The 25,068-nt window shown below is 40.7% G+C and overlaps 1 long non-coding RNA gene across 5 annotated transcripts; it reads left to right on the top strand.

Moving 5' to 3' along the window:
• The first annotated feature begins 8 nt into the window (after positions 1-8).
• Positions 9-3,661, top strand: LOC145052075 (uncharacterized). Of its 5 annotated transcripts, none has more exons than XR_013683961.1 (6): positions 9-173; positions 263-404; positions 816-903; positions 984-1,377; positions 1,463-1,514; positions 3,319-3,661. It is a non-coding gene; the product is annotated as an uncharacterized LOC145052075 (long non-coding RNA). The 5 variants fall into 5 exon arrangements; XR_013683962.1 differs by having other exon boundaries at positions 263-903; positions 984-1,027; positions 1,112-1,377; XR_013683959.1 differs by having other exon boundaries at positions 816-1,377.
• Positions 3,662-25,068: the final 21,407 nt, after the last annotated feature.

Genomic DNA, 25,068 nt, shown 5'->3' with positions numbered 1-25,068 from the left:
TTTATAGCTTTTCATCCAAAAACAACAATCGTTAACTTGAAGAAACACTAACACTTTTTTTTTCTTCTTATTATTTTTTTAGTGGACAACAAGGGTATTTCGAGAAAAACTTCAATTTTTTGCATAAACATCATATGCCAAGTGCAATTGTGTTGGTCAATGTTTTATGTATGGTATGAGTATGAATATGATAGATTGTTTTTCTTTTTACATTTGTTGGCAAGCAACTTAAGGCATAATAATAGTGTATGTCTATCTGCAGCAACCCGAGACCCAACACGTGTATGATTTTCCAAGGTAAAATTAATATTGTGTAGACTTGTATAATTTTCCTGATGCTCTTCAGGATTATGCATAACATCCACCTGAAAAAGTTGATGAATGCATACTCTGATAGACACGAGGTAATTTTTTCATTATTTAACAAATGTAACTAACTACTCTTTTTTCAATGTTTAATTAATAGTCTGATCTCTTTGAAAAATAAAAAGGTGCAACACCACATCACCTCTACCACCTAATTCAATGGTGCAACAAAACCTAGAATTCAATGCGAGTATGTAGTCCGCTTTCTAAAAACTCTGGATGAAATTAGTTTAATAGGAGAAGATTTTCAAATAAGACATAAGTAGTTAATACAGACGTTTCACATACATGGGATTAATTTTGCCTAAATCAATGTACATTTTTGTTGTTCCATGGTTTGGTTGTTTTTTTTTATAACCTCTAGATTCCATACTCATGTATAATATACATTCTTAGTGTAAACCCTCTACATTTCATCACCATAGTTACTGATTTTGTTGTTGTGGTAGTTAGTGGTAGAACAAGGGTACAATGTCGTTCTTCAAGAGAAATTGAAGAAAGGAAATTGGTAACTTACAATTTACATCATAAGTTTGTGTACGCATCTGCATTATACTTTCTTCACTGAAATTGTATATATTTGAAAAAAACATATCACTAATTTGCTTCCACTATAGGCATGCATCCGAAACCTTCTGAGATTACAAGTAGATGGAGGAGAGTATGTTGAGTAGTTTATTATTTTTTAAGGCAGATTGGTTACAAAACAAATATTTATAATTTATTTATCTGCATTTTTTTAAAGATACAAATGGATGACTTATGCCAAAACTCTCAGTCAGCTTTTGGTTTTGGGTTAGTGGCCCATGCCCAAGGCATGTCACTTGTATACTAATTTATCCTTGTTGGTTTTGTACATATCCAAAGAAAATTAAGTTCATGAAAGAACTGTTCTTTCTTTTTGGCTTACTTACTATTTTCATTCGTGTAGGTGAACAACTTGAAATTGTTGGATGACATGGCGGAATTGAGTTCAACCAACTGTGTTACACAAAGCATATGATGGGTTGGGTATGGTAACTTTATGTATTTTTCAATCATTGATGCTCAGTTATGTGTGTCTGTGTGGTTGATTATTCCAGTGTTATGAATGCAGTGAAGTGCCAAAAAGCATTATTTAATGAGGAGGCAAAAAGCATTTTTTAAAGGTAAAAATTTACAAAACTTCCTTAAGCTAATTCTTTTTACTAGTGTTCTTTGTTGTCTTGGCTACATCTCATAATTGAAAAACTATTGTTTTGCAATCTATAAAGTGTTAGACTACTAACGACACATCTTGTTGTTTGTTTGCATTCTATCAAAATATAAATTATGGTACAAGTTTAACTACATTATTTACCATTTATGTTAGATTAATATTTCTTAAATGAAATGTAATGTAACACCCGTTTTCCAGGATGGACCGATTTAGGTTTCAAGGAGTTAAAATGTTGATTTTTGGAAGAAATGGGGTCTCATGACGTGACCTTTGAGTGGTCACAATGTGAGGAGGGTTAATATGTAAATTTTGTTTCGAACTGATCTCACGACGTGAGAACTGATGCAACCCAAGCCCATGATCTTTTAGGGTTTTCTTTGTATTTAAGCCCCTATAAACCTATTTTAGGGTTCATTATCAGCTTCTAAACCCCCTTTTCACCTCAGAAAACACTAGCCCTCATTCTTAGATTGAATCTTGGACTTTTTGAAGCATTTCTTGGCTTAAAGAAGAAGAGAAGAGGAAGAAGAAAACGGTGATGTTTTGGAGAGGCTTGCAAGGAATCATCATCATCACCTCACATTGTTTCTGGACCCTTGTAAGTGTCAAAGCTTGCACCATTATTGTAGTTTGTGGCTAGATCTAAGTTTTGTCCCATTTTTCTCCCTAGTTGACCAAGTTTGAATGAATGGAAACCATAAAGTTAGGAACTTTATAGGTTACAAGGGTCTTTAAAGTGTCATGAAGTTCAGATTTAGTGAATAGTTGGGTTTTGGAACCTTTCATGAAAATTGGATAATCTTTCCTTCAATATTGATTCAAATGAGATCTAGACATGTATTAGACATACATGTTTTAAAAGTCTTAAAGGATAATGACTTAAATCATTATATTTTGACTTTAGACTATGCTCACGACGTGAGGATTGAATGACCTCGTTTCTGTTAAGCTTCTTGGGGCTCACGACGTGAGAAGACTGCTCACATCATGAGGTCAGCTCTAATGCCTTTTCATGTCTAAGTTAGCTAAGTTGAGTTAAGATGAGTTGGAATCGGACCAAGTGAGCTCTCATGACGTGACCAAGGGTTGGTCACGACGTGAGGCTAAATAGTTGACATCATAGGATGTTGACTTTGACTTTGACCGTTGACTTTTGGCTTGGGTTAACTTTTGAATTGGGGTTAACTTTTGGTTAAATTTTATTTTTAGAAGGTAGGCATAGGGTTTACCTTGTGTGGATTGATAGGAGGTGTTAAGCACCCACCATTTGGCAAACGAGCAGTTAGTTGTGGGTCGACACGATATTAAGTTGAGTGTTAGTCGGCTTTGTGATTCAGGTGAGCCTCCTCATTGTACTTATGGGTCAAAGGCACCAATTTCAACCCACTGGATTATGTTATGTAGAAAAACCTGGTGGTGGCACCTGGTAATTGCATGAAAGACCATGGCTCCCAAGGACATGGCTCCCAACAATTTGTATGCAAGACTAGGGTATGGACCTTGGTAGTTATATGTAGAATGCTAGTTGTCTTTGTGATACTTGCATGGAAGACCAGAAGGTGGCTCTTAACACTTGTTTGTAAGACCCAGGTTTTGGCCCCCGACTTGGCAAGGAAATACCATGATACGGCTCATGTCATAATGAAAGTTATAAGACTATGGTTGGCACATAGCTTGCTCTATTGTATGTATAGTATGTGGTATATTGGGGAACTCAGTAAATTTTGTTTATAGTTTCATGTTTATGGTTTCAGGTATATCTAGGCTCGGCATGACTACACAACATCCCCGACGTTTTGTGCGTTGATTATTTATGACTTTTACTCTGATGTTTAAATGATATAATCACTTTGGTTGGTGTTGGAACAAATCGTTTGTATTGTTTATGGATTTAAAAATGAAAATTTTTACTATGAATTTTTGGGATGTTACATGTAAAACATTATGTTAGAAAAATATTAAAGAGACAAAATAGGTATTTCGATTTGGAACAAAATAACTAAGGTTGTTTGATAATTGTTAATTGAGAAATCTTCAGAAAAGTCCCAATATTTTGGTTTAGTTTAGGCAAAAGTCCCAAATTTTATTTTTTTAACAAAAAAGTCCTGAACCCGGATAAAAAATTCAAACCAGTCATTTTTTATCTATAACTATTTTTTACACGGTTACATCTAGAAAAGTCCCATTATTTGGACCAGTTTGTAACACCCCATTTTTACTACTCCCGTAGATTGTAATAATAAACATTTATTAAGGAATACAAAGTGGAAATACATTACTTTTGTGCCCAAATAATCATTTTCATTATGTAGAAAACATCGATACGATTCCATATATGTATAGAACCCGTAAATCGACTTCATATGAAGAAGTTATGCTTCCTCAAAGTTTCACGATTAAACAAGCATGACTATGCGCGCCGTAAAATACGGATAAAAATATATTACTTATTAGCCTTAGTGATCTAAACAAAAGTCGTAGTAGTCATAAAACCGAGAGTGTATATACAAAGAACGTCCAAATCTGACTTCAGTTGAGGAAGTTACGATGTTTAACGGTTTTAGTGTAGCAGTGCAGAAACCGAAATTTAGAATGGTCGATTTTTAGTAAAGACAATCTAAACGAGAGTTGAAGATCTCGTTAAAATGAGTCCTATATAAATTCAGTCAAGAACCGACATCGGACGAGAGAGTTATGAATTTTAACGGACTTTAACAGTCTAAGCGTATTAAAAATATAACTTTAAAAATAAAGTAAAAATTAGCCAACGAAGTCAAAATGAAAGTTGTAGATCTCGTCGATAGCTACTTGTGTATATAAAAGCTTTCAAAAACAAAACTCGTACGAAGAAGATACAAATTTTATAAGAACACATAATTTCTCGCACGCAGTCGCGCCCACACAGAGGGCACGACGCGCCTCTGCCCTCCCATAAGATCCTGCCACGTGTCACCACCCATTGTCTGCCATGTCATCACTACTGACCAAGGGCACGGCAGGCCTAGACAAGGTGCATGGCGCGGCCCCTTCGCAGCTTATAAATACTTCTATTTTGTTGCTCATTCTTCCATACCTTTCTCCAGAACTCTTTGGAATTTTCTCCTAGATTTTAACCATTTACTCCCTAGTTCTCGGCCACCTTTGTGAGGCCCTACGACATCAAAGAAACGATGATTAGAAGCTCTCGGGTTAGAGTTCTGTCCGCATAATTATCTGCTTTCGCTAGAAACTCTATGTAAGTTAGGCTACACTTACTATTCTTTAAGTGTAACTTATATTCATAGTCATTGTTATGAACCTGTAATTAAGATTTATCAATTATTCCAAGTCATTATACGGATTGATCTACATACGGGATGATGTCTAGGCTGGATTTAGTGAGGTGTTTAAAGTGAGATTTCCAAACAGTCTATTATCTATGCCAAACGGACCCTACTTATGATATATGATCCTACCTGGTTGTTCCTTACTTGATAGATCTTGATGTAGACATTCAGATTAGTGAGGAATCGAGACTATAAATTATATTCATCATGTGAATCTAGGCTAAAACTTAGTGTTATGCATTTAGGTCTTTGTGAAGTGTGAAGGCGAAGCGCTACCCTAACTTCGAGTCACCTACTCGGTCCAAGTGAGTTCTCCTCACCATATTGTATACTCCAATATGTATCCTATGTATGTTAGGATATAGTTACTAGGTAGTATCCACTTAGGCAATTAGACTAGGATAGTTAGTTTCCTGTTATGTGGACTGTTGCTATTTGTTGATATGTATATGTGGAGTTGAGGGTGGACCAACCTTGTAGTCATGTCAAAACAACCGAAAGTTTATCATAGTGAATAATATAAGAGTACAAATCACATAATGTGGAAAACACGGGTAGATGTAGTGCGATCAAGCAAGGCCCTTCCCTTTTAAGCTGGATGTACCTGAAACATAAACTTAAAACCATAAGCACAAAGCTTAGTGAGCTCCCCTAAAATACCACATACCATACATACATTACAGTAAAAAACATATTGGTTCTATTTCACCCACTTCGGTATCTTTCAACCGGTACTGGGTCTATTTCACCCTTTCGGTATCTTTCAACTGGTATTGGGTCTATTTCACCCCCTTCAGTATCTTTCAATCGGTATTGGGTCTATTCCACCCCTACAGCTAGCACATACAAGCATAGTAGGAAATTGTCACAAAGACAACTATCAACCTTTAAACATAATTCGGTGGGTTGGCATTGGTGCCTTCAACCCACGAGTATAATGAAGGAAACTCACCTCTCGATCGATAATCAACTACTGCTGCTCTCACGGTCAGCTAAATCGATGCTACACCACATATGATAATCATACAAGGCAAACCTTTAGTCTACCCTTCAAAACCAATAGTTGACCAAAAGTCAACACCGAAGGTCAATGGTCAACATTCCCATCAGCTCACCCTCACGTCGTGACCTGCTCTCTGGTCACATCGTGAGAATGGACTCGACTCAACCCCACTCAGTGAGCCAAATCGATCACAAATCATCCAACCAGATTCCTCAATTTGGGACAAACTCTTTTCTCACGTCGTGAGATTTCCATTTCACATGTCGTGAGACCTGTTCTGACCAAATTTGAGCATTAAACTCTTAGTCCTTTAAGGCATCAGGCCTTGCTCACGTCATGAGGTTCAAGAATGCGGGTCAAATGGTCAATGGTCACTCACGTCGTGAGCACTATGGCTCACATCGTGACCCTCCTCCCAAAATGTAAGAATTAAGTACCTCAAGGATTCAAATGCTACAATTCTCCCCCACTTGAATCAAGCTTCGTCCTCAAAGTCCGTTGCTACAAATAACTTTGGATAATGTTCCCTTATCTCATTCTCATGCTCCCATGTCCATTCTGAATGTAATTCATGACCCATGACCTTGTTCCTCAAGCCCTTCGTCTTCCGATCAAGGATCGCCACTGATCTTTCAATATAATTCAGGCGATCATCCATCTTGATATCCTCCAATGGAACCACCGTGGAATCATCAACACAACATTTCTGCAGCTGAGAGTCGTGAAATGTGTTATGGATCTGACTAAGCTCATCGGGTAGTTCCAAGAGATAAGCAACCCTGCCCACCCAAGCCACAACCCTAAAAGGACCGATATACCTGGGGCCCAACTTTCCCATCTTCTTGAATTGGATGACACCTTTCCAAGGTGACACCTTTAGGAGAACCATATCCCTGACCTGGAACTCCAAGTCTGATAGACATCTGTCTGTGTAGCTCTTTTGCCGACTCTGCGTTATCTGAAGTCTACCATGAACCTGCTGAATCATCTCGGTCGTCTTGAATATCACTTTGGTACTCCCTATAACCCGCTAATTGACCTCACCCCAACATATTGAGGTCCTACACTTCCTCCTGTAGAGCATCTCAAAAGGAGGTCGATTGATGCTGTAACGACCCATTTTTCACGTCCAAAAATTTCATTTTTCAATTAATATTTAGTAAAATCATTTGCAAACAAACATTGTCCGATCGAACCATTTCATAAACATATACTATGTCTGAAAACCAAAACATGTGAACTATCAAAATATCAGAGTATGAATCCCAGAACAATCCCATGAATGTGGAAAAACAGTGTGTGTGTGTGTATGATGTACCGCTACCGCGCCAGCTCCTTCCCCTTCGACGAAGAGGTACCTGAAACCAAAACTGTAAATTGTAAGCACGAAGCTTAGTGAGTTCCCCCATCGTACCACATATCATACGATCACATAACATACATACTGCCAGGCTATTCTGGGGTGCCTGACTACCCGGTGCGGCCATTCTGGGGTGCCGACTACCCGTGCGGCCATTCTGGGGTGCCGTCCTACCCGTGTCAAGCCATTCTGGGGTGCTGACTACCCATCTGTCCTATCAACCGAACTCTGGGACTATTCCCCTCCTACTACCACTATCACATATTACATATCAGGCTAGCATATACACATATCATCACATACTATCAGACATATCTGGGGAGTCTGACCTATCCTTCGGTCCTAACAATTGAACTCTACTACTATCACATGTAACATATCCCGCCAGCATATAACATATCAGGTAGTAGCAAACCTAGATGATATCATAAAGACGATCATCTAACATACAATTCCTACTGGTGGGCCGGCATTGTGGCCATAGACCCACCGCTACTGGAAGGTAACTCACCTCAAAGTAGCTGCTGATTTGAGCGGGAACTGACTATCTACTGCTGTTGCTGCTGTTCCGGAAGTCCTCCGGCTATAATTCCCACAAAACATTCAGTCAAACACTGCTAGCTGAACATAGGGTAAAATGACCATTTTACCCTTGACCAGGTCAAAGTACAAGTCAAAGTCAACTTCCAGTTGACCCAACTCGCCGAGTTGGCTTGCCAACTCGTCGAGTCCCGTCCCATTCGCTTGTCCTTAATCCCGACCCTACTCGTCTAGTTAGGCATTGACTCGATGAGTTCTCCTTCTAAACTGATGACCAAAAGTCCTTCATCCTACTCGCCGAGTTGTATGAACAACTCGTCGAGTTTATCTTCATCCGATGAACACCCTATGCTGAGACTCGCCGAGTCTGTTCTTGAGGTAAGAAGATTGCCTTGGACTCGCCGAGTCAGGGCATTGACTCGCCGAGTCTCTCCTTGGATGAGTCTGGCTTCCGACTCACTGAGTCCACCCATGACTCACTTCTACTCAGCATACACGCAAAAAGGGGGGAAAATCAGGGACTCGTGACTCGACTCATCGAGTCTGAAGAACGACTCGCCGAGTCGCATGCATGCAAAAACTGTATACTCGATTCTGCTTGAATCCAGTGCATGCCATTTATAGATCTGGGTTCCTAGGGTTGATTTTACACATAAAGCTTCCAACTTTACGTGCATGGATGCTCAAACAAGCGATTTAAGGACTTTTATGGGGTTAGAAGTGTAGATCTAGGCTTGTTCATGAAAATGGCCCACAAAGGTTGTAGATCTGAGCCTCTAGAGCTCAGATGTGGCCAGATCTGAAGGCTAAACGAACCAATGAGTCCTCTAAACCACAACCAAGCCAATAAATGGTTCCATAAAGTCTTAAAGATGCTCTAATGAAGGTTTAACCATAGAAACAGAAGAAGGGGTCGAGTTTTTACCTTACTATTCTCTGAAATGAGCTCACAACTTCTGTCCTCCTCCTTCTCCTTGATCTTCCCTCCTTCTCTTCTTCAAAACTTCAAAGAAGCACACACAAACACTCAAATCTCAAAGGGAAAGGTTAGGGTTTGGCTAAGGTTGCTCTGAGAGTGAAGGGGGCGAGCTTGGGGGCGCATAAGGTGGTTTAAATAGGGTGCAAACCCTTGAAATTAGGGTTTTATCCAGACAGCGGGGACTCGCCGAGTCTAGAATACGGACTCGCCGAGTCACCAACTTAAATGTGCTCAATATCCCGGCTCTACTCGGCGAGTCGGGCCTAGAACTCGCCGAGTCCTAGGCTAAAAATGTAAATTACTTAGATAGGACATACATACCAGGAACCAGGTGCTACAGATGCTAGCATGATAACTGTTGTTATACGAAAATTCCGCTAACAGAAGGTACGTATCCCAATTGCCACCAAAATCCAGAACGCATGCCCGCAACATATCCTCCAATTTATGGATAGTTCGCTTACTCTGACCATTATTATGCGGGTGAAAACCCATACTGAAGTGTACCCGAGTACCCAACTCCCCGTGGAAGTTCTTCCAGAACCTGGAAGTGAACCGAACATTCCTATCAGAGACCACTGAAATCGGCACCCCATGAAATCCCATAACCTCCCGAATGTATATGTCTACCAATTTCTATGCAGAGATAGTCTCCTAAATCGGGATAAACCGCGCGCTCTTGGTTAGCCGATACACGATGACCCATATTGAACCCACCCCATGCGCCGTCCTAGGCAAGTTGGTGATAAAATCCATCGTAATCTCTTCCCATTTCCAAACAGGAACATCCAATGACTCCATTTTGCCATTAGGTCGCTGATGCCCGGCCTTGAATTTCCTGCAAGTCAATCACCTCTCCACATACCTGATGGGTATTATGCAAAACATATAATTTCCTATATGTGCATGCAACCCTAATTCTTGATCTATGTTTTCTCTAATTGGACATACAACTTTGAACATGTCACACCCCAAAACCATGAACGGCGGAAATGTTCTGGGGCGGAGGACGTCATGTACAGTATCACAACAATGAAAAGCAGTAAACAAGCAACAACGTCATCCATTGCATTAATAATATAATTTTAATACAAGTGTGTTCTGTCAATATATAATAGACACTAAAGTATAAATCAAAAAGAAAGATGAGTCTTGAACGAGCACCATCTTCTCTGGACCTTGCATCGGTACCTGTCTATGGTTGACCTGAGGATACAAGTTATTTTGAAAAAGAGTATCAGCTTTAAAACTGGTGAGATCATAAGTATTTTAGTGTCTTAATTTGTATGGAAGTATTTGTATGTATATGAACTGTAAGTATTGAAAATGTATATGAACTGTAAGTATTTGAAAATGTATATGAACTGTAAGTATGAAAATGTTTTGTATGATCCTAGGAAGCCCTATGTTTCCTACTAATCGTATCCTTCTACCAAGGCATCTAGTGTCTGTGTGTGTGGCTCTTGTAAGAGTGTGTATTTTCCCAAATCTGTCTATCATTAACCAAAAATATAGTTTCTACATTACCGTGCGTCGTGTGAATGTTCACGAAGTGAATGTAATGGGAAAATGAAATAGTACTATGGTGTAGTGTCGAACTACAACCGTACTAATTACCTTAAGTCCAGGGTAATTCTTATAAGTACTGTAGTATTTGTAATAAGTGAATACTTCTGTACTCCTATTGCCTTATTTGAGGGATAAGGCATAATGTGATGGCTAGATCCCAGGTAGGCGCTCCCCTGTCAAAGGGATTTTGGGACCCATACACGACCCCTGCATATCTGCAAGCCGTAAACATCCACATTACTATGATCACTTATACCCAATATAACTATCACAATGCGTTGTGATTCATTGGTATAGTTAGATCCTGAAACCGTTTCATGCTATAGCACCTAGTGATGTCTGTCCTACTATCGTATATGTAAACGCACTCATGTAAACGTATCTATGTAAACGTATTCATGTAAGCATAATCATGTAATAATATAGTAGTGTACTGTAATGTGCTGCGTGTGCTAGTTGTACCGTGTGTTCTCTCTCTATCTAGCATGTATGTTTGTTTCTCATCACTATGTATTATGTTTGTTTCTCATCACTATGTATTATGTTTGTTTCTCTTCACTATGTATTATGTTTGTTTCTCATCATTATGCATTATGACTTATGTATGAACTGACTCTTTGGATGATTCATTGTTCTAGTATTACTATTAGTATCTTCCTAAACTACCCATATGGTAGCTTACTAGTAATATAACTGGTACGTATGAACATGAAAGTATACCCTTGCTACCCAATGGTATTGAATGAACTGGGAGAACCTTTATGACTATATATGTACACATGATATATAACTAATATTTAAACGACCTTCGGACGGGTACCCGATATCCCACCAGACCACATCTCAAGCACGAAAAGGAAATAGGGTGGATAGCCTTCCTAAGTCTTTTAAACATTTCTTATATAACTATACATATATAGGCATGCAATTGATAATATAAAAGCATAAAATAAGTTTTGTAAAACCTTTGAACATAATTATTATCTAAGAAAAGATTGACTTGATGTCAATCTATAAAACGGGTTGAAAGCATGTGTTTGATAAAACAGTTTAAGTATAAATAAACATTGGGTTGAAACACAATTGTAAATGAGTTTGAAATGAAACATACAATGTAAAATGAACAGTTTAATAAGGAGTTTTAAACATATAAAATGTTTATGAAAATCATTTGAAGGAAACTGTTTGGTAAAACGGCTAATGAGTAGCCAATCATTTGAATGCTGCTTATTAATCACATGTGATTGATATAATAACTAGCATGATTCTACCTGTGCCCCCCCCATAAAGCATTTAAAAACATTTAAAACATTGATTAAGGGGTATGAACTCACCTGTTGTGAGTGGTACGGATGAACTGAAGAGGTAGGATGGCTAGGTGTCAAGTGAAGTCTTGAACACACTCTATGATCCTAGTTAACATATAATATCACATATATGTATCAAAGTAGTCTATAAACAACTAATAAATAATTTAAGACACCCTAGGACATGCTAAACACCTTTATCAAGTGTTATTAGCCTCTAGGTTTGCATCTAAGTGTTGTAGGGAAAAGCTATTGTGTGTAGGGTTCAAGGAAAACTCCATAAGGGAGTTCACGGCCCTAATGGCACTACCAAATGAGTTTACGGTCGTAAACTCATGAGTTTACAGCCGTAAGCTCATACTTATATGACCATTTGATGTTTGATGCTCTATAAGGCCCTAATAAGCATTCCTACTTAATGGCTTGGTCTATGGAAGAGTTTAGGGCATTATATAACTCCTTTTAGGAGTTTACGGCCCTGGGACCAAATCTCTTGGAGATTACGGACGTAATCTCCCTTGGAAGGGTGTTTTTGGTGTTTACAAGTCCCTAATTTAACTAGGAACTAAACTAGGCTAGTGTACAAGGCTTTAGAAGAGTTTATAGCACAATTTGGCCCTATTGTTTGGAGTTCACGGCCCTGGAACTTCTTGGGCTGTGAACACCTTACTCTTGGTGTTCTAAGGATGTTTTCTAGTCCTAAACACATTAGGGTACAAGTCCAAACTAGTTTCATTACTTAAGGAAGGGACGAGGCACCATTTGACCCTTATAAAAGAGTTTACTCCCCAAGGCGTTCTTGGGCGGTAAACTCTCAGATCTTAGTGTTTTCCTATGACTGCTAGTGTATTAAGCATATAAGAAGCTTTAAAACAACACTAGATAGAAGTACTCACTTTTTGGAACGAAAGTCCGAAATCCTTGAGAGAGAATTCGGCTTTTCTCTAGTTGGAAATGTAACTAATGAATAAATATGGTTCAGAATCCTATATATAGTCCTGGGATTTTTGGCAGAAAATATTTTATTCACGAAATGAACTCTAATATCATAGAGTTTTGAAATAACAGTGTTGCACAAAACCCTAATGCATCCACTCTCCTGATATCTCCTTAAGTGTAAATCCTGAAATACTCAAACTTATACCCAAAAGTCTGGAAATTCACTATAACTGTTCTAATCTTCTACTGAATTGATATGGTTTGTATAGAATGCAAATTTCGGGTTGTCACAGAACAACAAATAAGACACCCTAGGACATCTAGCATATTTTCAAAATTGACTAATTAGGGTTAAGAGAAACATACATTGATTTTTATTGACTAATAACAATGAAAAATCCTTCTGTTGTTGAAGCCTTGAGAGCAAGCACCACAAATGTCGTGCCTTTAGTGGTTCACACCAACACTAGCAAAAAGAAGAAGATTTAGAGAGAGGAGGGAGGCTTAGAAATTCGGTTGGCTCTTCACAATAATATGTGGCCGGAAATTCTAGGGTCGAGGTTCAATTTATAGTGCAGTTAGGAAACCCTAGATAAGTCCAAATCCAAGTTTATCTTAATTTGGGTAATTATCCACTTTCCTGATTATCCACCATGGATTATTCTAGAAACCCTAAGTCCTAAGAAAACCATCCAAACCTTATGTTGGATTCTAGAATGCCTCTTGCTCAACTATTGAATAATTTCACTTCACTCCCTACACTTTTAATTAATTCTTTTAATCCCTAAATTAATTCAAATTAATTTCTGATTAAATATTAATTAGATATTACTATTTCTAATTAATATATTATTTCCATAATATTAACAAATTATTTATTTCAATTTATTAATCAAATAATAAATCAACCTCTCTCTAAAAAATCATCCTGTTAAGTTATGGGCTTAGACACCTAATCCAACGGTCTCCCACTTAGATAAGTCTAATAACTATAATTGGCGGTATAACTTCTAAACTGATTAGAAAATTATAGCTCTCGAAAGCTTTTGTCGAACTCTTACATAGCCAGTTACGTGTCCTAAGATAAGTGATCATATAATCCTCCGTTCTGCAAGATATCATTTGGATATGAGACATGGAACATAATCAATCTCATTGTCCAATACTTTGTTTCTCGATTTCTGATTTGTAATGAAAAAGAACTACTAATCGAACACATCAATTTAGTCCTGGTCGGGCCCGACACTATAAGTCAACACCAAATCACCGAGGGGCCCAAAAATATTGCTTTTTCCCCTTAAGTTTAAAAAGGAACAGATAAACTTTCTCTTATATGCTTGCACTATTTACTCATCAAATCATGCACAACAATACATTTTATAACATCAAGTTACTGATGCGTTTACGTATCATTAATGTATAACCAATTTGTAAACAACAAATCATATATGTCACAACTAGCAAATTTAGGGTTGAGATGGTGATTCATGTACAAAAAATTCCTCTATGTAACCTTGCAGCATCTAATTAGTGAAATTCAAACTACAATGTTATTTGAGTACATACGTGCATACCTTGTGAATCAAGTTGAAATAGCCTCATGCAAGCCCAAAACTCGATCCAATAGCTAAGCCCAATCAGTTTTGGGCCTTGCCCCATGAATCCTCGGCCCAACACCCTATTGGACTGAAAAGTCTTCCTTGGTCCTTCTTGGGCCAAAAACCCATTTCTTTGGACCTTATTAGATCAAAAACCCTTCTATTGTATCAAATAAAACCCAAAAACCTATACACTGTCACACCCCAAAACCGGAACGGAGGAAACGTTTTGGGGTGGATGACGTCATGTCAAGTATCACAACACATGCATTATAGTAATCAAAGTACAACAAAACATTGCATTAATAGTAATAGTTTTACATGGTTTACATTACAATACATCAAAGTAATACAAGTATAATAAGTACAACATGGTACTAAGCTATCTTCATCAACAGCTCCGGGGATGTACATGTCTAATGTTGACCTGACAATACAAGTTATTTGAAAAGCGAGTATCATCATTTTTACAAATTCTGGTGAGTTCATAAGTGTTTAGTGTCATTTTATCCAAATAACTTTAATAAAAGTGGTAGTTTTAGAGTACCCATTACATTAGTGTCTTTTCCATAAAATCCTATATTTTCTTTAATAAAAGCAGTCTTCTACCAAGATTAGACGGAGTTATGTGGTAAAAAGGTAGTTTTCCCTTAATCGCTATCATTATCAAAATACAGAATTTGATTATTAAAGAAAGCAAAAGAAATTAGGGAAATAACATATGCCTCAGCAGTGAAGACTGCTGACTAAGGCAACGGAATCATAGACTCCAGGAGAGTATCGAACAAACGATAATCCTGGCTCAGTCTAACAAAGAGAGACACAGAACCCAGACGGTACCAAATGAAAGGTACGGCTAGCAAGGTCTAAAAATAGAGGATACAGATCCCAGATAGTATCAAATGAAAGATACAGCTAGTAAGGTCTAAAAACAGTGAATACAGACCCCAGACAGTATCAAATGAAAGATACAGCTAGCAAGGTCTAAAAACAGTGTGACTCTGAGAGTGGGATTCCAGCATACAGTGTAAATTGCTGGTAAAATACAGTGTAAAATACCGTTACCTTAAGGCCATGAATTATAAGGTAACTTAGGATACTCGTAACCATACTAACCGACACTAGAGTACCTGACGCCCTGTAAGCATCTATAAATGTGACATTTGTCACCCCTTGGCTTGGTAGGCCGTGGACTGTAGCTAGCAGTCAGGGTGCGGGGGTGTCAATCCCGTATAGATCTATACACACAATGTCCGCTCTCCTTACAGGAGACTCTGATTACCAACTAGACGACGGAGAAGGCCGTGTCCCGAAGATGCATCCCAAATAGTGGGTAGTGGGTTTCCAATATAAGTGTTGAACTAGAGGTAGAGACTCATAACTGAACTGACTAGAGTAAACCTATATGGCTATGCTCGTATACATAATATATAACTAATGAATCAAACGACCTTCGGATGGACATCCGATCCCACCAGACCACATCTCAACGAAGAAAAGGAAATAGGGCGGACAAGCCTTCCTAAGTCCTTCAATCATTATTTATATGCATCTATACAAGCACATACATACATCTAACTACGTTTAAGTGTGAAACAAGTGAAAACATATAGTGGAGTATAACCAAATCGTGATGTATAGCCGAATCGTGTGGAATAACCGAATCGTGAAGTATAAGTGTACAGTATGGAATAACCGAATCGTGAAGTATAAGTGTACAGTATGGAATAACCGAATCGTGAAGTATAAGTGTACAGTGTGGAATAACCGAATCGTGAAGTATAAGTGTACAGTGTGGAATAACCGAATCGTGAAGTATAAGTGTACAGTGTGGAATAACCAAATCATGAAGTATAAGCGTATAGTGTGGAATAACCGAATCGTGAATTGAAGTATAAGCGTTACCAAATATAAGTGTATCACGAAGTAGAAGCGACAACAAGTGAAGTAAGAGCGTCTAATAGGCATAAGAGACTACAAGTATAAGCGAAATAGAGGCAATAACAAGTATAAACGCATCACGAAGTGAAAGCGTTATCAAGTAGGAGTTTAAACTAAGAGGGAGTATCAAACATGGAAGAAAACCTTTATACTTGAGAAAATCACAACTTGGTGTTCTTTGGTAAAATAAGTTTGAAAAACTTTAGAAATTCTTTGGAAACTTTTCATAAACTAGTTTAAAATGAACTTTGATAAAACAATATAAGTAAGAGTTTTGAACAAGTGAAAACCTTTTGGAAAGCCATTTATAGTATCCTACTTGGTAAAACAGTTTACAGTGTGGTAAATCCTTGTGCATGCGGGTTATCAATCACATGTGATTGATATGATAACTGGCATGTTTAACTTGTATTCCCCCCTATAAAACATGTAAAAACATTTAAAAGGTTCATTCAGGGGTATGAACTCACCTGGTGTACGTGCATCCAAAGAAGGTGCCGGTTGGGTGCTCGGTGTCAAATAAAGACTTGAACACACTTAGTGACCTATTTAACATATGATAACATATGTTCACATACAATTAGTATATTTAATACTAATTAATCAAGTATACGCACTCTAAAGAGCGGAAAACACTTTGGTTAAGTGTTTGGGGTGTCCCGGGTAACATTTAAGGGTGTGAATGACTTAGGAATGGAGTTTAATCTTCAAGAGTAAACTCTATACACTTAGTTTACGGCCCTGGGACAACTCCCCATGAGTTTACGGCCGTAAACTCATGGTGAGGGTGTTCTAGGATGTTTGAAGGCCTTATATCAATCGTGGAATTTGCTAGATCCAAATATATAATGTATGAATGGATTTAGGCACTTAAATGGACCAAACGGGAGTTTACGGCCCCAACCAAGGGAGTTTACGGCCGTAAGCTCCCTAGGACATCTTTCTTGGGTGTTTTAAGGGCTTAAGTGATTGAGAATAAATCTTATGTATTTTTCCAAGCCAAATGGGGAGTTTAGGGCACCATTTAAACCCTTTATAGGAGTTTACGGCCCAGTTACCCTTTCATGAGGGGTTTACGGCCGTAAGCTCCTTATGGAGTTGTTTTAATTGAGTTTAAGGTCCCTAGCTTGTTGGTGGTCGATTCTAGAATTTAATCCAAGGCCATTGGTGTGTTTAAGGGCATTTTTAACACACAAACATGAGTTTACTCCCCATGAAGAGGACGGCCCAAGCATGTTCTTGGACAGTAAACACATGTTTACTCTTCAAAAACTCGTTTCAAGGTGTTCTAAGTCCGAATATGTAAGCCTAAAAGTCATATCTAAGCCTTAGGGGCAATTTGGAAGGGTTTTGGGGCTTAAAAACCCCATTAAATGGTGTTTACGGTCCAAGAGTGTTCTTGGGCTGTAAACACATCATTTTGTCCCTATTTTATGTTTTAAACTCGAATTTGCAGGCTAGATAAGTTATACAACGAGTTAGGATAGTTTACCTACTCGTTTGGGGCTCGAAATAGACGATTTTTGGCTCGGGAAAAATTTGTAGAGAGAGAGTAAAAAGGTGGAAATGGAGTTTACTCTCCCTTATATAGGGGTTGGAGTTGAAGCTTAGTGGAAATCTACCCGATACTGTCGTTATACGGGGCTTTTGGTCGCACCCGATTTAGTGGTCGTAATAATAAAAACTAACTTTTTCCAATTAAATGGAAATGTAATTTTAAGTGTTTTTTTATTTTCTTTATTACGACTATAACGACATAAAAAAATATAAATAAATAAAACATTTATTTATTTGGCGACCTCTAATTAACGGAACTTTTATAAAATGGAATATTCCGTTAACGGTAACGGGGTAATCTACCCGATACTGTCGTTATACGGGCCCTGGTTAGTTTCCGGACTACAGTCCGATGCAGTTTCCGGACTTTGGTCTGATGCAATGGGCGAGGCCCAATATGTGCTTTATATGTTATTGTATGGTATGTGGTAGTTTGGGGGAGCTCACTAAGCTTCGTGCTTACGGTTTCAGTTTTGGTCTCAGGTACTTCAGCTAGTAAGGGGAAGGGCTCGGGATGATGGCATGACACCCACCACAGTTTTAGCCTGGGAGTTAGACTCTGATATTTTGTCATGATTTGACATCAGTTGTGATATGAGACATATTTTATGATATTTTGAGACACACGACTTATGGTTTTATTATATGATATTTTGATATTATGGTTTTAGTAATGTGTTAAAACAAAAAAATTTTGCTTGTATTTTTGGAATGTTTCAAGTTGGTATCAGAGCCTTGGTTTGAGGGATTCAGGCACACTTTCGGGTATGACTGGACTCAAACTAAGGAAATGGTAAAAGTTTTTCAGAAAGAAAGATGTTTCCAAAAGAATTTTTGAAAAAGAAACTTAAAAGAAAAGAGTTTTTGAGAAAGAGAAAAGGGTGTGGTGCATGCGATCAGTCGAGCTCAAGTAAGTACTCCCAAATTACCCATACAAGTTTATGTTATGATTATCAATTTCAGTTTCAGTAGAACAACATGCTAGAATAGGACTAAAGATCTAGGAGGATGCCTTATGTGTCTGCTATATGTGTTTCAGCTTTATGAGAATTGCATGCTAAGTATTGAGTAGACAGTAGTAGGATAGCCTGTTTAGGTTATGCATGATAGTATGAGTTTAGCATTGTATGCTAGTACAGTTTCTCGTTATGAGAATAGATTTGCTTGAGTAGTTTCCTGTGTCCGAATGCTACTTACTTTGTGCTTTGTAGGACTCTGAGTGATGAGAGTTAGCCATTAGGTGAATACGTCACGTCACATGTGATCAGGGTTGAATAATCTTAGAGTGTTGGATTTGGCCCTATTGCGCAGCTCTTGTCTGAGTCTAACCGTTGTAGGGACGAGTCTTTTACTCGAAGGATTATCTGAGCCTCGTCACATGTGATGGTATTCAGGTGATGGCTAATTGGAATTATAAGGAGGCCTTTAGCAGCTGAGGACTGGTTTGGGCGGAGTCAGAGATTTCCCTAGGGCAAGCCTAGGATGAGAGTAGCAGAGATCAGTAGCAGTAGCAGTGACTTGGTGGAGTCGAGGCAATTCTTGAGGAAAGTACGGATAGATGAGGAAGGTAGTATGGGCCCGTACTACTAAAAGAAGAGGATTCGTACTTGAATCAAGGAAGGTTGAGATGAGACCAAGAAACTTGTAGTAATAGTGATCCCTCGAGATATATCAGTGTTTCTGACGTTTATCATGGCGTGTTTTCAGAATGGTGGTTTTACGTCCTAGGCCAGCAGTCGGCAGTTCAGGAGCCGACGAGGGATCAGGATCAGGCTCGGGGGCCGAGCATCTAGATGAGCAAACCATAGAGTTCCTCACCTTAGAGGTTACTCGCACCATACTTGAGCAGACTCCTGTGATATTTGGTTCGATCAAGGAGGGTATTCTAGAGCTGATGGACGAGAGGTTGAGCACATTTCGTGCTGAGGTGGTGGCCATGATGGGGTCGCGCACACTCACCTTCAGGGAGTTCCGAGCTTGTGGAGCTCCAGACTATCATGGGGCACGGGACCCCATAGCGAGTACTAGGTGGTTAGCAGATGTCGCCAACGTATTTCGCACCAGCAGATGTCCCGAAAGGGACAATGTCAGACTAGCATCCTGTCTTCTAAAGGACAGGGCACGTGATTGGTGGGAGGAGCTCGGGCATGTCATCGGGGATGGCACAACACTTGATGCGATTACTTGGGCTGATTTTACTACCAGGTCCAGAGACGAGTTTGCACCGGTTATTGAGATGCAGCAGTTAGCCAGGGAGTTTCAGGATCTCACCCAAACTACAGAGACAGTGGCGGAGATTACCGCCAAGTTCAGGGAGAGGGCTCTTCTCGTTCCTCAGTACGCAACTGATGAGGAAATAAACAAGACCCGTTATCATGAGATGTTGCGGAGTGATATCCGCCAGTTTGTGAGCCGGTCCAGCTGTAAAACGCTAGATGATGTGATTGAGAGGGCTCGTGAGAGAGAGAGAGAGAGATAGATTTGGAGATGGAGAAGAAGAGGAAGCTACAGACGGCATCTGGCACAGGGAGTTCGGGCAAAAAGCCAGTGGCGAAGAGTAGAGCTTTTCAGATGACGACTAAGGAGGCGCGAGCGACTCCTGACGTGGTGGCAGGTATGTATCTTTCTCTTATCTCTTTATTGATATTGATTGTTTCTCATGATTATATGTTTTCGTATAGGGTCGTTCTTAGAGAACGACATTTCAGCTACAATATTGTTTGACTCGGGGGCTACCCGATCATTGTCTCACTTGCGCTTAGCAAGAGGTTTAGCAGAGCTCCAGGGGAGCTGGATTATCCACTTGAGGTTGAGATAGCGGACGACAGGACCGTCAGGGTCATGAGAGTACATAGGGGGTGTTCGCTGCAGTTATTTGATGAGCAGTTTTCAGTGGATTTGGTTCCTATTCCCCTTCGAGGGAATAATGTTATAGTGGGTATGTATTGGCTGAGCCCCAATGGGGCAGTGATTGATTGTGAGCTATAGATTGTGAGGGTTCGCACTCCCAGTGGGGGAGAGTTAGTGATTTAGGGCGAGAGGCCACAACGCGGACCAGTATTGTGTTCACCAACGAGGACGAGATGCTACGTTCAACAGGGTTGCGCAGGGTACATCGCCTATGTTATAGATGCCCGGGAGAAGGGTAAGGCGACATTTGATGATGTACCAGTAGTGCGAGAGTATCCGGACGTATTCACAGAGGACTCGCCTGGGATACCTTCGGAAAGACAGGTTGAGTTTCGGATTGACCTGGTTCCGGGTGCAGCCCCGATAGCCAAGGCACTGTATCGGTTGGCTCCTCCAGAGATGCAGGAGTTGTCTACATAGGTGCAGGAGCTGCTAGACAAGGGTTTCATCAGGTCGAGTATTTCACCACGGGGATCCCCGATCCTATTCGTAAGGAAGAAGGATGGGTCGCATCGTATGTGCATAGATTACCGGGAGCTGAATAAGGTAACGGTGAAGAACTGTTACCCACTCCCGAGGATAGATGACTTGTTTGACTAGCTTTAGGGAGCATCTTGGTTCTCCAAGATTGATCTGTGGTCAGGATATCACCAGATGCGGGTCAGGGAGGAGGATGTGCAGAAGACCGCTTTTAGGACCCGCTATGGTCATTATGAGTTTGTGGTGATGCCGTTCGGGCTCACGAACGCCCTAGCCGCATTCATGGATCTCATGAACCGCGTATGCAGACAGATGTTGGATTGGTCTGTGATAGTATTCATTGATGACACCTTGGTTTATTCCAAGACTCAGGAGCAGCACGAGGAGCACCTGAGAGAGGTGCTAGAGACGCTGAGGAGGGAGAGACTTTTTGCGAAGTTCTCCAAATGCGAGTTCTGGTTATGTGAGGTGCAGTTCCTTGGACACCTCATCAACCAGAAAGGTACACTAGTAGATCCGGCCAAGATAGAGGTTGTGATGCAGTGGGAGGTCCCGAGGTCTCCATCTGAGATTCGGAGCTTCCTGGGATTGGCAAGGTACTACAGGAGATTCATCCAAGATTTCTCCAAGATAGCAGTTCCACTCACCCGACTGACCAAGAAGTCGGTAGTGTTTCGTTGGGGGCCTGAGCAGCAAGCAACATTTGAGACCCTTAGACAGAGATTGTGCGAGGCGCCGATTCTTACCCTTCCAGAGGGTGTAGAGTATTTTGGAGTCTACTGTGATGCTTCAATCACAGGTATGGGAGAAATGTTGATGCATCGGGGGCATTTGATAGCTTACGCCTCTAGATAGTTGAAGCCTCACGAGGCTAACTATCCGACGCACGATTCAGAGCTTGGGGCAGTGGTGTTCGCCCTTAAGATTTGGAGACATTACCTCTCTGGGGTCCGTTGTACCATTTACACGGATCACAAAAGTTTGAGGTACCTCATGGATCAACCGAATTTGAACTTGAGGCAGCGCCGATGGTTAGACGTGGTAAAGGATTATGATTGTGAGATCCTTTATCATCTGGGTAAGGCCAACATAGTGGCCGACGCCATGAGCCGCAAGGCGGTAGCAGCCCCGATCAGGGATATTTGTCTGAGGATGATAGTGATTACTCCCTTGTTGGAGCAGATTAGAGAGGCACAGGTTGAGGGCCTGAAGGAGGAGAGGCAGAAGTGTGAGAGGAGTGGGGGCCGAGTAGCTTCCTTTGACTATGACAGTCGAGGATTGTTGACCCTTCATGGGAGAGTTTGGGTACCTTACTGAGGTGGAGTACGGCAAGTGTTGATGGATGAGGCCCATAAGTCTCGTTTTTCCATCCACCCAGGGCGACGAAGATGTACAGAGATCTTCGACTCGATTATTGGTGGCCCTGCATGAAGCGGAACGTAGCATGGTACGTGGAGAGATGCCTGACCTGCAGGAAGGTCAAGGCGGAGCATCAGATACCCCACAACAAGATGCAGTCGTTAGACATTCCCGTGTGGAAATGGGAGGATATCACCATGGATTTCATCACTAAGCTTCCCAGGACCGCACGTGGAGTTGATTTGATTTGGGTCATAGTGGATCGGCTAACCAAGAGCGCGCATTTCATACCGATTCAGGAGAGCATTTCGGCCGAAAAGCTAGCCAATATTTATATGCGCGAGGTAGTGGCATGACATGGAGCTCCTATATCAGTAGTATCAGATTGAGACGTTCGGTTCGCTTCCAGGTTTTGGAAGTGGTTTCACGACGAGATGGGGACTCGTCTTCACTTCAGCACCGCCTTCCACCCTCAGACGGACGGGCAGAGCGAGAGGATGATTCAGACTCTCGAGGACATGCTACGGGCATGTGTTCTAGATTTTGGTGGCAGTTGGGATACGTATCTTCCATTAGCAGAATTTTCGTATAACAACAGTTACCACACCAGCATTGACCGTCCTCCTTTCGAGATGCTTTACGGAAGGAAGTGTAGGACCCCGATTTGTTGGGGTGAGGTCGGTCAGAGAGTCATCGGGAGTACGGAGGTGGTACTCAAGACCACAGAGTTGATCCAACAGCTCCGTAGCAGGCTGCAGACTGCGTACAGTCGGAAGAAGAGTTACGCCGACAGGAGGCGTTCGGACTTGGAGTTTCAGGTGGGCGATATGGTCCTCCTAAAAGTATCACCCTGGAAGGGTGATATCAGGTTCCGAAAGTGGGGCAAGTTGGGCCCCAGGTTTATTGGTCCTTTTAGGGTTTCAGCCCAGGTGGGTCGGGTGGCTTATCGGTCGGATCTTCCAGTAGAGCTTAGCCAGATCCAAAACACTTTCCATGTTTCCCAGTTGAGGAAGTGTTTGGTGGACGAGTCAGCAATCGTGCCATTGGAGGATATTCAGGTTGATAGCAGCCTGAATTATATTGAGAGACCAGTTGCGATCTTAGATCGGAAGACGAATACCTTGAGGAACAAGGTAGTTCAACTAGTGAAGGTGCAGTGGCAGCTCCGGAAGGGTTTGGAGTGGACGTGGGAGACCGAGGAGGAGATGAGGGAGCATTATCTAGAGTTATTTTTGGATTCAGTAGCAGCAGACTTCGAGGACGAAGTCTAAGATAAGTGGGGGACAATTGTAACGCCCCATTTCTGTTATGTGATTTAAATATAGTATTTTTCCTTTCTTAAGAGGCACTCGGCGAGTCAGAAACCGAAATCGTCGAGTAGAGTCGGGACTTGCATGCGTTTTTAGTTGGCGACTCAACAAGTCCATATTTCGGACTTGGCGAGTCCGCTCGTCTGGGTGAAACCCTCAATCCCAGGGTTTGTACCCTATTTAAACATCATTATAGGCTCCCACCCCAGCCTCCTGCACCTTTAGAGTATTTCCCCTGTAAACCCTAGCCCCCATTGTTGAGTTTGAGTGTGTTTGTGCTAGCTTGGAAGCTTTGGAAAAAAGGAAGGAAAGAAGATCAAGAGAAGGGAAAGGAGGTTCAGATTCTAGTCTCCATTTGCTGCAAATTTTGGTAATATAGTTATCACCTTGCTTATTATTCCTTTAAACCATCTTTCATGTCTTTTTATGCTTCTCTTGGAATGTTGGTTTGTGTCAAACTCGAATTTTGAACTCTCCTTTGGATGGAAACCTTAGATCTAGACGTTATTGGACTCCAGGAGCTCAATATAGCCACCTTTATGCAAACATAGCCTTGTTCCAAACCCTAAGTGTTTATTGTTGGAGGATTTTGGTATTTAAGCCCCATTCTCTTGTGCATGCACATAAAGTTGGAAAGTTTACGTGTAAATCCATCCCTAGAAGCTCAAATCTATGATTTGGAAGCACTGAAATCGACTAGAATCAATTGTATAGTATTAGCATGCATGAGACTCGACGAGCCGTTCTTAGGACTCGGCGAGTTGGTTCATGCTCAAGAAAAGACTCGACGAGTTGTTAATACGACTCGGCGAGTCACAGACTGGACGTGTTCATATGATGAAGGAGAACTCGACGAGTCGTTCATACAACTCGGCGAGTCGGATGAAGTTAGACTCGATGTTAGTATCGAAGAAGAACTCGTCGAGTCTTTGCGAAACTCGACGAGTAGAAGCGGGTAGAGGATTAGAATGGATGATAAGGACTCGGCGAGTTGGCAGCCCAACTCAGCGAGTCCGATCAACTGAAAGTTGACTTTGACCAGGAAGTTGACTTGACCAAGGGTAAATAGTCATTTTACCCTGAGATTAACTATCAGTATTTGATTTAGTGTTTATGGGATTTATAGCCGGGGAGTTCCGGAGCAGCAGTCAGACTGTTTCAGATTTAGCATCTCAGCAGCCAGCGTTACAAGGTGAGTTTTCCTTCCAGTAGGAACGGGTCTACGGCCACAATGTCGGCCGACTTCGGTCCGATGCAGTAGTTCAGTGTGCTTGATGTCTTTGTGATTCAAGTATGTCTTTGTGTTATGTGTTCCGGACTTCGGTC

This window comes from Lactuca serriola, chromosome 5, assembly GCF_051521515.1.
Source record: "Lactuca serriola cultivar US96UC23 chromosome 5, Lser_US96UC23_V15, whole genome shotgun sequence".
NCBI lineage: Eukaryota > Viridiplantae > Streptophyta > Magnoliopsida > Asterales > Asteraceae > Lactuca > Lactuca serriola.
This window is presented reverse-complemented; position numbering and strand designations above follow the sequence as displayed.